The following is a 14533-nucleotide window of genomic DNA, read 5'->3' as shown; positions in this document are numbered from 1 at the left end:
CACACCTTTTTCCCATCGGAGTAGGCAGAGACAACAGTCTTCCACTTGCTACGGGTCCTGACACACATCTATGCTTATAGCCTTATTCTACATTTATAAAGTAATACATTCTATACTACTAGGCATAGTAAAAACCGAAGTTGGAATTACATCTATTTGCTAGTTTTATTGAAATCGATTACCTAACTAGGCGAAACCGTATCCATTCCCTAGTTTGCCATCCTTAGAAGTGGAATATTTTTTTCAAATTGAAATGGGACTTCTACTGAGGTCTTTCCAACATAAACAGAATCATCAAAATCTGTTCAGAAATAAGAGTTATCGCGTATACATAAAAAAATAAAAACACAGTCGAATTGAGAACCTCCTCCTTTTTGGAAGTCGGTTAAAAAATAATGTTTATTTCTTTTCAATATCCAGCAGCAACAATCACGTTAGAATTTTATTTTTACTGGATAAATCGATACCTCCTACGCAAAGAATCATAAGCCCAAATTCACAACTTTACAGCGATACGTTTTTAATGTATTGAAAGGAGACTAAAATGGGCATGATACCTGCGACTCTTGAGGTATTGCAATTATAACTATTTGATACATACTCATTAATTTTCATGGTTTACAATTTCACTGCTTAGTATGATAGACCTAGATAAAAAAATGGATCCACTCGTAATGCCCCTGGTTTCTTTTGCCCACGTTTTGTTTGCACCCGATTCAGGTTAATTAGGACAAATGTAATTTAAAGCAATTAAATTTACTAATGGACACAAAAACGCTTTTGCTAAAACAATACAATTTTGATAGGTATGTTATGTTATTAGCCTCTATCAAAATAATTTGAAATAACGTGAATTTAACGTAAAAAATGGTTTGTTACACTGAGTTACATTATTATAATAATTTATTTATCTTTTTGAATAAAATACAACTGTACGACTCATACAACTGTAGGTACATCATCTTACCAATACGAGCTTTTTAATAACCAATAATTAAGACATAATTGTACCATACACACATAACCAAATTAATAAATTTTTAAACATTTAAATTTTTAAATCTAAGAACTCGAAACATTTTAGTTGTCAACAGTACTTACAACAAATGAACTCATACCTTACAATAAATATAGATATTACAAAAAATATAGACATATAATTCATTTGAATTGGGTGCAAACAATACGGGTGCAAAAGAAACCAGGAGCAACGAACGGACTCATAAAAATAAAATGATTTATGAAAAAATGCACTTAATTATGTGGCTTACGATAGATCATGGATAGATTACGGAGGAGGAGTCGAGATATACCTACCAATTAACGTACTACTAGCGGTTACAGTAACTACATATGCGTGCTTCTGGAAAGTCAATAAACGTATTCTATCTATCTATCTACCTGCCTATATAACACTAGGTTATCTACATAAAATAAATCGTTGCATAAATTGATTTCAATAAATCTGAAACTTTACAGCAAATACCGAGCTTTTTTCTCGTAGGGTTCCTCGTTTTTCCTAGCTACCTCTATATTTTGCTGGGGCAATAAAAACTATTCAATTGATTGCTGTCCGGGCAGCAGTGGGTAGTGAGGGTAATTCCGCTAGGTTGGGCCGAGCAGAGCCGGGCCGCGGGCTGGGCCCACGTGCCGAATACATGAGAAATGGGCACTAAATCACGACGAGTGCCGTGGGCCGATTTTTGGCGTCGCTACCCTACTTGATACAAAGGTTGGAATGTCTTGACTACCGCATACAGAGTGCTGGTTCAGCTTTATGTAGTTTATTGTACTGTTTGTTTGTATACTTTTACTTTACTGATTAATCATATATGCAGATATAAAGCATATAACTACAAGCACAAGGTTTTCTGTAGTGGTCTATATGAGATAGGTAAATAAAAGTCATGATCGTCATCAACAACCATCGAGTATATTACAAGAAATAGAGACGAAATATCATTTAATTTGTTTGAAAACTATTCTGCCAAATCATCACGGTGACAACTGCGCTCCGATTGGCCAGCCCAAATTCGAAACAATAGACGGGTGTCATCAATTGTTTCACTTGAAATCGACCAGTTTAACTCGAGCTTTGCTATAATGGACGTAAATTGCAAAATTACATATTTAATATTTAATTACCAAAGAAATGTGATTCCATTTGTTTTGTTATTAGATGTTTTGTAGTTTTTTCCACACCACCGAATGGAACAGTCCTCCAGGGTTAGCTTATATATTATATAGTTAGTTAGTTTATATTACCTTTATTACAATAAATACAGAATACTTTTGGAATATACGGAGACGTACACGCAGGTCAGTTGTTGGCGCTGCCGCTGCACCATTTCGGCTTTCCAATTTGTGATGTCAGTGCAAACGAGAGTTGATGAGCAGAAATAGGTAAGGTGGCAGTAGGTACTTTAATGGACGAACTCTTTCACAAGGAGCTCTACTGCTACTAACTGAATTACAGACCCACGGGTCTTCTTGACTTATGTCTTAGGGTGACAGGCGTGATGGTAGTGCCCCTCAAATTTTTGTAATTTAAAGTCCTGCGAGGCACTGCCACTGCTATGGACCGGCGTGTCGCTTACCACTATACACACGACTTGTTCGTCGCGTCACTTGGAAGAAAAATAAAAACAGTTAATTCATACCCCATCGAGCAGTTTGTTATTGGATAACGCGCAATGCCGTCCACCAAGCTCACAAAAGGCTGTCACAGCAGGTTGCAAACATGCTCAGGATGCGGTTGGGGTTGGCGCGTAGGCGAGGCGCACCTCTTCCTCATCACGGCCTCGAAACCGTCAGTCCGTACTTCGACGAACATGCCCGATGCGCTGTGCCATTGCGGCAGCCCCAACAGCACCTTGTATATTGCAAGCGAAGCTCGTTGTACGCCCTCTGCGTATAGTCCACCCAAAGCTGCTCGAGTAACTGAGTTCCTAAGTCGAATGGGCATTTACACGTTATCCAAAAATTGTAAATTTCTTTCAACTTTTCGTCGTAGATTACGATGTTTTCCTATACCGTTAGCGAGAGGTATTACTACAAAACATTCACTATGTACGTTAGAAATAATAATAATAATAACTTTATTGATAGCCATTACAAATACTACAGAAATAAAACAGTAATTATTATTTATTTATTGATTGCTGACTAGTCAGGCAACATCCAGACCCCACAAAAGGATTTAACCTGTGTTAGCAGGTAGTACCGTTGCCGCCACGGCGGGCAAGCATCAATCGAATTTATATCAACAAATGGCTAACAAGTAAATTAAAAAGAACTCTGTACTCCCAAAACCAGTACAATAAAACTGTTCATTTGGGACCCAGAAAAGAATAAAATATGAGAAAGATGTTAGAAGAGTTAGTACAGTTAAAAGTCGACTTATGTTAGAAAATAAGTCGCAGTGTGTATCAAGAAAATGGAGAGAAAGTGTCGAGTGCGTTGTGAGTGGTACTGATTCAATAATGGGAATTAAACTTATTGTGTATTGGAAGTGTATTGAATTATATTTTATTTTATTTATTAATTTAAAATCTCGCTTTTTAATTTCTAAGTTTATAGAATGTCACGATGGTGTACTAACATGATATTCAATTACTTTTTGTAAAATTGCAGTTTGTTATAATTATTACAGCAAAGATCGAAACACTACTTACTAAGAAAAATTCATTAGTTCCGGCTGGATTCCAAGCAGCACCCTCAGGCAATCCCTGGCCAGATGCTATGCCAATTAAGCCACGGAACGAACCAGAAGACCATACGAATTTTTCTATGTGCTTGTTGCAGATTTTTTGTTTTTAACGACGTTTTTGCCATAGCGTCGTCTGTTAGAAATCTTGCTTTTTGTTTATTTTCAATTACAAAATCATAGTACACAATTTGAAAATTGTGTACATAACGTATTTTTATATGATACTAAGTGACAGGACGAACGAGTCGTGCGCATAGTGGTAAGCGACACACCTGTCTACAGGTTGTAGCCACTCAGAGCTTCAGGCGCCGCGCAAACATGTCTCTTGTGTTGGATACAAGCAACCGGCAACTAAAAACGAATATTCTTTTTTCACTCGGTCGCACTACTCCATCGCCTTCTTAACCAACCTTAAGTATCACTCCGCTATCGCTAGGTTGTCAAGAAGCTTTAACGCGCTTGATCAAATAATAGATGTGTTCAGCGATTCGCTCCATGTTTTTAAACCTAAAATACGAATGAATCCACCTGGGCGTAACTCATAATGTTTATTTTGCTTTACTTAATATTAATTAGAATATTTTTTTTAATTCCATTTATACCCCCTGCCCCCGTAGCATGGCTACGCATGATAGTCGCGACGCGCGCGATAAAACTGGAATAAGCGCGCGCTATTGGCTGTCTCAATCAGATCTAATTTAGATAGCCAATAGCGCGCGATTATTTCATAATTCTGTTATTGCTTAAATTTCCTTTTTCTTTTCTTGGCATGTTGTGGCACAGGTATTGCATTTAGAATTTAATATATTTTTAAGTCTTTATTATTCCCTACATTTATTGTATCTACCATTGGCTGTCCTTAAATAAATAAAATAAATAGAAATTGTGGTTGCGGCAACCGGTGGCAGTGTCCGACTGCCGCAGCCGGTCGTCGATAGGTATCAAAACATCAATTGTATGAAAATAGAATATTAATTTCTTGTTGTCAGTTACTTGTATCCAATATAAGACACGCGTTTGCGAGGCGCTTATAAACGCAAAGATTTGAGGTATATTACCACTGCATCTGTCACTCTGAGACATAAGTATCACATGCCTGTAAATTCACCATCAAATTATGATATTTGTAATGAAGTTTTATCGAATGTTAGGATGTTTCACCATCATGATATTCATTATTTTTGTGAAATTACTCCACTTCTCTGTTATAATTGTTAAACAAAAATCGAACAATTAGAAAAAAATCACTTCGATCCGGTTGGATTTGAACCAACGTTTGGGTGTAATTTGTGGTTGTCTATGTGTGTGTCCATGGCACCCGCGACCCAGGGTTTCCCTAGTGCGAGGCTATGTTGAGTGTGTGCGTTATTATTATTATTATATATTGTTATTATTATTAACGTCTTCCAGCAAATCGTGCCAGACGCTAAGCCAACTAAGCATTTATTATTATGTATTTGTTACTTTTTTATTTTTGTATGTATTGTCACAACACAATCCGTCGCAAGGACTCAATCCGTCGACCTCTTAGCTACAAAACAACTATTCTCCAACCATGCTACCAGTGCTCTAGGAAGATTGCCTGAAAGTAACAATTTCATAGCACGTAATATAGTCAAAATTACGTAAATGTCTTTCTTAAAAGAATATAGTGCCTGAAAAGTTGCGATAAGTCGAACACAAAAACGAACAGCTATGAAGATAAGTTGTTTATTGTTATGCCATCTCCAGTTTATGACGACGGGGCCGGGGAAGGCGTTATGTATACAGGACATGCGATGGACAAGTGTGATAAAAAAATAATAGCAATGGAAAAGCACCCCATTTTTTTATGAAATCGCTTTTTAAGAATATTTATATCGAAAAACTTACCTTTGCCTACATGTTTACATAGTTGCTTCTAATAAGGAAATTATTACCAAACTCAAACGAGTTTGGTAATAATATACTAGTTATATACATATATTTGGTACATAATATTATTTTTTTTTAAATTTATTAAGGCTTTGGCAAAGCCATCAGCCTAAACATGAAGTTTAATTATGTTTCTGTAAATATGGCCGCCACAAAGAGGATAGGCAATTTGAGGCGGCGCGTGCTTAGATTGACTCGGGATTCCTTAAAACGGGCCGATACGGGTATTTTAGTTCGAGATTCGTATAATTTCGCGTTTTAATCTTCGATTAAGGCACAATAGCACTATCCTATTCCACTTTAAACTAGATTTCACAAAATAATTGAAAGTCAAAATAAAAACGACACTTTTCCCTCCAAAAGGTCCAGAGCGAATCGGTACATAATATACTTGGTAGAATAATATAATTGGCAGATTGATTTTTTAATAAGTTTTTACCTATTTATTTGGGAAGACAAAAGTTCTCTATACAGCCTCTTCATAAATTAGAATCTTTTCCTTGTTTTGATGGAAACTTTGGAAAAGGCAACAAGCGCCTGTTCTCGTATAATTTATTTCATTATGTCATGAAGGGTTGATGTTATACATTTGTATAGAACAGGGTAAGCGGTGTTTTAGTGGATTGTACGTCAAGAGTCTAAAAAGAACCATTTAAAAGTGTAGGTATTTTATCATTCAATGTATCGTTTGATTATTCGGTAATTCGAGTTTTACATGGGTTTTACAAGAGCTTTGAAAATTTTCTTTTTTCGTCTCGACTAATATTAAAACAAAAAATAAATTATAGGAAATAAATTGCCAATGGTACTTTCTGATTTCTGGTATTTATTTATTATAAATCTTTTGTTTCTTTACATTCCTATACAAACATAAAGGTAAAGGAATTTAAGACATTTTATTTATTAGTAATTCCTATGAAGGTTTTCACTTTGAAGTGTTTCTCTTTTTAGTTCTGAACCAAAATTCTATTGTATAATGGTACTCGCTACTGAATTGAATATTTCGTTCAAAATGTCGCTAAAACAGAACGTCGTGTTTTTGTTAATTAAAACAATCTCCTTAAGCGCGTCATTTTATTCCTGAACAGAATAACGTCACTATATTTATGAAATTATTAAAATTCTATTTATTTTATTAAATAATATCTCAAAATGTTGTATAACAAGTACAAAGGAGTCATTTGGCAAAAAAGAGTTATTTAAAAACAATATAAAATATAAAATCTGACATTAAGCAAACGCTCCTGTTCCTGCCTCCTGATTGGTTACAATATAAGCTGTACTTGGCCAATCACAGACACTTCTCTGTGTTTTTTTTGTTTTGTAGCGTTTCTTTGGCTTTCGTTTGAGTTTGTTTTCGTGGATTGTTAATAATATATATAATAAATATAAGTTGTGTTTCATTAATTTAATTTAATTATTTTGTAGAAAAAATACTGCAATCATTACATAATTAAGTGTTAAATGTCGTAATTATTACTAGGGTCACGAGGCTGTGTCTAGTAAACACGGTACTCGACCCCTTTTTGTGCAATGATTGCATAAAACACTATTATTTGTACAATATTTTTATATAAAAGTACATATAAAAGAACTTTTGTCCGCCTGTTTAAATCTGTTATGCTTAAAACTATGAATTTACGAGGATTAAAAAGTGAAAAGGAGACAAATCTCCTTTTAATGCATTTGATAATTTAATTTTTTTTTTGTGGCAAAATCAGCCATTGAAATCGTTACTTCTATTGTAACATTTTCAACGCCCAATCAAGTTTGAAATAGTTGAACATTAAATAGTGATTAAACCAATTAAATTCAATATGTATGAAATAGGGCGTAAAATGTAAAAACTTACATTTTCATACAGTTCAACTGCCGTATGTGTTGTGTACTTTAGCTAATTAGAGTTAATTTCGTGAGTGCTTGCGTGCGTTCTGTTTCAAAGGATTATATAGTTAAAAAGTGGTAGGGCGTTGCGTTGCCTAACTGTAGAAAGCAGTGCGCTTATTATGCGATACGGTAACACTGGATAAATGCCGGGTTTATGCCGTAGCGCCAATGCAAATGAACGTTTTTATGTCTCCCACAGCGGCAGCCGCGTGCATTCGTCTCGGCGAGAATTAAACCGGGCTCCTGAAAAGGTTTAAGATGAATGAGCGTCGGTGTACGCGCTCACAATGCAACAACAGCTTAGCAACAACTTATTCCGAGGGACGTAAACAGTCTGCGTTTTGTCTGCGCGACCCTGTTTACACGCCGTTAGTACCGTGTAATTTATGCCCAGGTCTTAGTTGGTATTTTACAACAACATGAATAAATAAGGATTTTGTACAACCTGGACCGTATTTGCAACGGTACTTGATGGTCTTGCTACGCTATAAATGATACAGCTAAGTGTTATTGACGTCTGCAGCGTCTGAACAGGAAATGATCAGCAGATGAGCTTCGACCGGGGCGTCGCGTCAGATTTTATCGTATGTCGTATCACTATATTAACCAATCATATAACCTTTGCAGTAAAATCGAACGGTACGAATGCTAAAACTAGTGGTTAATTAATCGAACGATTTTATTGGTATTCCTGTGCAATTTTTTGATGGAATAACTTAACGCTGTTTCGCAAGGCTGAGCAAATCCACGTTATTGCAATGGTCCGATAAATCTGTTATAGCGTGAACGTACGAATTAATTTCTGTGCGATTCGTCATGCATTTAGAAATGTGTAGAACTTTACTGAGAATGCACTGTCGGTGAAGGAACAAAACGTCCAATCACAATGTATGTACCAATGTCTAGACTAGCGACTAGACGAATGAGAATTGACGTTGGTCTTGTCGACATTTGCCATCTGCTCGTATTTTCGTTTTAATACGCAAATTGTTCACTTATGCCGCAAGCAAAACTACTGAATGAAGAACTCAAACACAAATTTCCGTTAAACATGTATAAAACAATATTAAAAAAATGTGTAGAGTTGTGTTATAATGTTATAATCAATGTCTGACCATTGATTATAACATTGTATATAACACAATATAATAGGGTTGTTTCAAATGAGCACATAAATGTCTACATACAGATATAAGGGTAACATAGAGTGGTTAAAACACAAACCATCAACAACTTTTTTCGAATTCCGGATTTCTGGAATTAGTTTTACTACATTGTACGATAAAACTACTTATTTAGGAAGTTGAATTTGGATTTTAAAATAATTCTAAGCGCGCTGTGTAAGAAAATTTAGTAGATACCTTTCAGTAAACATTTTTTATGACCTACAAGCAAAAGTTAATTTAATTAATGCGGATTTTATTTATCATTATTGTATTATTTATGTATTATTTAAGCATGTCATTAAAATTCATTACGAATTCGAAAAAGTAATTAATTAATATGTGGTGGTTTTAACTACTCCATGTCACTCCTAGTATCTTTATGTAGACATTTATCTACTTATTTGGAACAATCTATTCCGACCATTGGTTATAAATAGTGATAATATCATACGTATTGCAAATACAGTTTTATGAAACGCAATATTTATTTAGTTCTTCCTGTTACGTTGACCTCGTCGCTATATGAATTACAGCACATGTAAACATAGTCGGAAACAGTATATTTGATATCCTATTTACACAAGGATTGTAATTCTATTCTTTGTTAATAAAGTAGGTCTCAAATATCATTACTGCCGTGAAAGAATCTTTGAGTAGTCAACAACAGTGGCCTCCATTATGTCCTATTGTTTAAATACATATGCTATACCGTCATAATTACGAAAACTATTATTATTAATATTGTAACCTTTATAAAAGGTGGCGTACCTAGTCTGTAGTATGGAAGACCTTATTGAGTTTGTCGATGAAAAACGTACTTAATTTTATGTCCAATAAAGTTTGACGACTCGAGATACAATTTTAGTAGGTACATAGGTTTAAAACATGCTGAACCGAAGGGTCAAATAATCAATTATTCAATTTATTCATAGTCTTGGGTCTAAATTTATTAAATTGGCGGTACATTGGGTCAATAGTTTATAAGCTTGATAGTTCTCTTGTGCGAAAATAGTAGAATACGTCACATATGTTATTTTTAGTATAAACCAAATGTGATTATAAGGGCAAAAAAGTGTGATATTGGGAATGTCGTCCAGGGAAGTGCTGCCACTTTACCTATTACTGCCGCCAAGCAGTGGTGTGAGCATTACTGCGTTGTGGTTTTAAAGGGCAAGGGTGGTGGTGAAATTTCAGGCACATGGGATTTGTTAACTTTTGTCTCAGGGTGATAGGCGCAGCGGCAGTGCACATCAGATCTTTGCGATTTAAATCTCTGAGTGGTACTGCAATTGTTATAGACAGGCGTGTCGTTCACCATCAGGCGCACGACTTTTTCGTCCCATAACTTAGTATCATAAAACAAAAGAAATGTATTTATGACACCAAAGGCATTTCATTCTCGGGTCATTCTCGGACTACTGTTTTCTACCTAATTTTCGTTGCAATTATATTATTTAAGTATTCGATTTTTTATCGTACAATGTTATTTAATATTCGAGTATTGTGTCATGAAATATTATTTAATAATTGCGCGATAATATACTTGAATATTGAAATAATAAATATTGCCACGGAAATCAGGCAAGTGAACACTGGTCCGGGAAAAATAATAATAATAATTTTATTTATTACCTCAAATACAAAATACAAATTACAGAAATACAACTTACACGTACAAAAAGTCAGTTATCAGTAAAGATCGCACTATTTAATTGTAGATCAGGGTAGCCAACAATGTACGACCCTGTCTCTCAAACTAGGCGAGCCTGTATCATAAGAGACAGTGGTTTATTTTTATTTGATCATAAAGAATAATTATAAAAATTGACACGCATAATATTTAACATAAGGAAAACGCAATTTAAAAATTACGATCAGTTTATGTAAGCTATAATCTAAATGTATGACAATGCCCTAGGGGTGTAAGTGCGTGCGTGCGTGCGCGTGCTTGTTGTGTTGTGTGTGTGTGTGTGTGTGTGTGCGTGTGCGTATGCGTGTGCGTGTGCGTGTGCGTGTGCTTGAGCTTGTGCGTGTGCGCCTGTTTTTCTGAGTGAGTGATGGTTGATGTGTAAAGAAATAGGCTTGACAAGTGAATGAAAGTTCTTACCTGTAAAAAGTGTTAACTGTACATAATCCATATTTATTACAACAATAGTCAACAATGGAAAAATGCAACACCGAATTCAGTAGGTAGATGGTAATTTACTAAAACATGCATTAATTTCAATTCCTTTTTATCATATTAATGGTAATCTACCAATGATCATTCGCCCAAATGAATGTTCGCACTAATGAACCATCGCATAATCAACCTATCGCCCAAACGTCATTGATCTGATGATCCACCAACCTATCGCGTTCCGACAAATTGAATAATCAATTATTTGACGTTTCGGTCAAGCTTATTCTCACAAACGTGCTGCCGCCGGCTTTCTTGGAACTTAGGCCAGTGAGCTAACCCCACGCTTGCTACTTTGCAAGAATACCGCTACCTGACTCTTTGTTACCTGTCCTTTATATTTTTTTCCGAGCTAACAGAAACACTAATATATTCTGCACATTTCTGTTCTACTATTCATCGCATTGTTTGGTCCTTAACCATTTACAATTTGTATGCTATACCATTATCAGTTGATGTCAATAGATTCTGACCTCAAAGCTCTTCTTTAATCCATCATCAACGTTCATCTCACCCACAAAGCCTGAACGCAAGCTACCCTCCCCATCAGACATGGTGGTTTAGGCATCAGGAGCATATCCACGATAGCTTTAGCTTTTGTCCTTTATCTACAGCACGGTCAACCTCGTAGACAGTATCTTAAGGCTTACGCCAACAAACTGCGAGGTGACATACGAGGCGTTAATTGAATCCAGAAACGCCTGGAACCAATCTTGCCCCAACAAAAATTCTCCGTTTGATTCCAAAATTCAAAGGATAATGTACTGTGCAAAAAGACTTTAAATGACTGTTTATTAAAACAGCATCCCAATAGACCGAGCACGTCTGGAAGCGGCTTCTAGGTATAATACTACATGGTTTCCCCTCTCCTAGTTCCGGTACCTCAGGTAATATGCCATACAAAGGAGCAACGCTACCAGTATCTTGGGCACCTTGTCACAGGGACCCAATTTTATTCATAAAGGTAATTTAATCCTAATTTTAGTTTCTACTATTTAAGTTTTATTGTATATTTCAACATATTGTCTAATAAAAGCAACATTTGTATGCTTGAATATACATAATAAAATACATAAGGTTCCCATTACTACTTAACTTTTCCCGATTTCTTCAGACACGATAGGGGCACTCGAGTCTCTTGCTATGATAAATGGGGAGGCAAGTGACAGTGACACAGACGCAGGTTGCACCCTCGGGCTCCGCTGACGTGGCGATAAAGACTCAATCACCTGCCCCTGACAGCCCCGAGTGACTCCTTCGGCGCTCCCTTGGTATTCAGGAATTTACGCAACTAATAATATTTATCATCCTATTATTATGCAAGGAGTGTGTCGGCCCGATAAGCCGCAATGGTGTCTTTTCGTACCAGCCTTTTCCAGATTGGCTTCGTTTCATTCAATAACGTAAACGAATCGAAAATTTAAGTCGCTTTATAGGTATATACATACCTACCATTGCTATTTATGATGTGTATTACACATTTCTATATCCTACATTATTTCCTCATACTGCGAATAACAATCGAACTGTATTTACAGTGAATAATAGCGAGCGTAACTTAGCTAACCTAACATAGACACAAACGTTTGTCGTTGAAATGCTCGATAGGATACACTTTTGTGCTCTACCTACTCGTATGATTGTTTAGTGTGCTTTTTTGTGCAGGTGATTTCGCAAACTATATTACTTATCTTATTCTCATGCAGCTTTTATAGTCTCTTTCATATTTGTCTAGGGCTAGATCTCGCATAAAATATTCGTGATGTCTCTGAAGTTCGACGTAGAGACACCATTCCCACAAAGTTACCACATTTAATACAGCAATTATTAATTGTTATGTTATATGAAACACTTGAAACGATGTTTTTTCGGATGTAAAATTATTTTCGGATATATTTTAAGTTAACTGTAGTTTTATATGAAGTTTTGATACTATTTTAGAACTCTACAATGCTTCTCGTGTCATAACCATAACTTACCGTGATGTTTTACATTTTATTTTATAACCGAGTACTAATTAAATAGTTACAAGGATGCGGTAGATTTATTCAAGCATTTCAGAGTTTTGAATAGATGCGGTATGTGTTCATGGAGAAGAGAGGCGCGCGCAGTGAACAGGCCACGGCGCGCGGCGGCCGAGGCGCGGGGCTCCATCCTCGCACTCGGTCGGCGGCGCCCTCGAGGCTCAGTCACCGTCTGACCACGGGGGGCTTAGCGCTGCTGCATGCCCGATCTTACGACGAATTATTCGTTTACCTTGTACATAGAGCGTATCGACGCGATGTTGCATTGACGCGACTGGCTAAAGGGACTCTCTAACAGACGTCAAGAGATCACAACCTTGTTCATTGTACTTTACCGAAACCGGCACCGAACTTGACCTGTGATTGTTTGCTCGAACTGTCAGTGCGCGTGTTGTGCTTTATCGATAACATAACCTGTACGATTTCAAGGGCGTACGAGATCATTTCCAGTTTGTGCTTTGGATGCGGTGTTGCAGAGCTGTTCAAGCGGGTCCTAGCCTCGTTCTTGTAAATTGTAAGTGGGCGTACTCGAAAGTTTGAAAATCGATTGGGTGACGTGCGTGCGTGGGATTGCCTTTACGCAATCTTTGTTTACCTAGTAATATGCACTGTACACGCTGTGACCATAAGATTTAACACTTCTTCAGCTTCAAGGTGCTCTCACTATCGTATAGTGATATGGGTAAGTCATTTCTTTTTGCCCATTAATCGTATTATGTTTGAATGAATATATTATTTGATAAATCCATTTTTGTTTGTTTTTGTGTTTACCTTTTTTTATTAGCTAATTAACATTTAGAATGCATATTAATTTTTGATACATTTTGTAATAAACGTAGAATGTTAATGTTAAATCATTCGAAAGAGAGTGTTAGGCATATGAAAGAACTACCGTAATCCCACGCAGTGAGTTAGTTACAATCTAAGAGTAACTCTCATCTACGCGAATAATTACGTAGTTTAAAAGTAAAAAAAAAAGTTTCCGTACAGACATAGGTACAACAGATTAGTTAACGTAGGTATATGATAATAAATGTGCAAACAAAAATCCCTTTCCACACTTCAAACACATGTAATATGTACAGAGTCCCTTATTGTGTGAACAAATAAATGTGTTGTAGCGGCTTTGAGATGCTAATGTCAGTCGAAATCAGAGTGGGCTTAGCGATACTTTATATGTATACCGAGGGTATTTTCAAAACGAGACAAACAACGATGAGTAGCAAACGCGATTGTTCTTTGACCGGTTCTGAAGGAGACGTTACAAAGAAGACTGGTTGTTGGTACGTGAGAAAGCATTAAACTTTTTATTCAGCTTAAAGATAAATTTTCGATTATGTTGGTCAGCGCAATTGAGCTTCTACTTCACGGTAAGAGGCGAGTGGCGAGCGGACTATAGCCGAGTGTACTTCGTTCTTTCAGGCAGAGCGTTCATATTTCATGAGCTTCGCTCTGGGATACAATGGTGTCGCGATGAGGTTCAACGAACTCCGGGTTTGCCTTCCAACTACCCGTTCATAATGTACACAAGTATTCTGAATAGCTGCCAAAAGATTTTTTATTGCTCTGATAACAACGCGGTTACGAACGAACTAGCCGGACGAATTTCCTCTTTATGCAAACAGAATCAAATTAATGCATGATAAAGTAGCTG

The 14533-nt window shown here is 36.4% G+C and overlaps 1 protein-coding gene across 2 annotated transcripts in view; it reads left to right on the top strand.

Moving 5' to 3' along the window:
- The first annotated feature begins 13020 nt into the window (after positions 1–13020).
- LOC113231578 overlaps positions 13021–14533 on the top strand; it is a 216983-nt gene continuing 215470 nt past the window's right edge. Inside the window, exon 1 of one of the 2 annotated variants that reach the window (XM_026465937.1) lies at positions 13021–13393. The gene's annotated coding sequence lies outside the window, so the exon portion shown is untranslated. Of the gene's footprint in view, positions 13562–14533 lie in introns of both variants that reach the window. The other variant, XM_026465927.1, reaches the window with a different exon arrangement.

The sequence above is a fragment of the Hyposmocoma kahamanoa genome, unplaced genomic scaffold, assembly GCF_003589595.1.
Source record: "Hyposmocoma kahamanoa isolate Upper Pololo Valley unplaced genomic scaffold, ASM358959v1 102, whole genome shotgun sequence".
NCBI classification, from domain to species: Eukaryota; Metazoa; Arthropoda; class Insecta; order Lepidoptera; family Cosmopterigidae; genus Hyposmocoma; species Hyposmocoma kahamanoa.
Note: the sequence above shows the minus strand (reverse complement) of the source record. Positions and strands in the feature narration are given on the sequence as shown.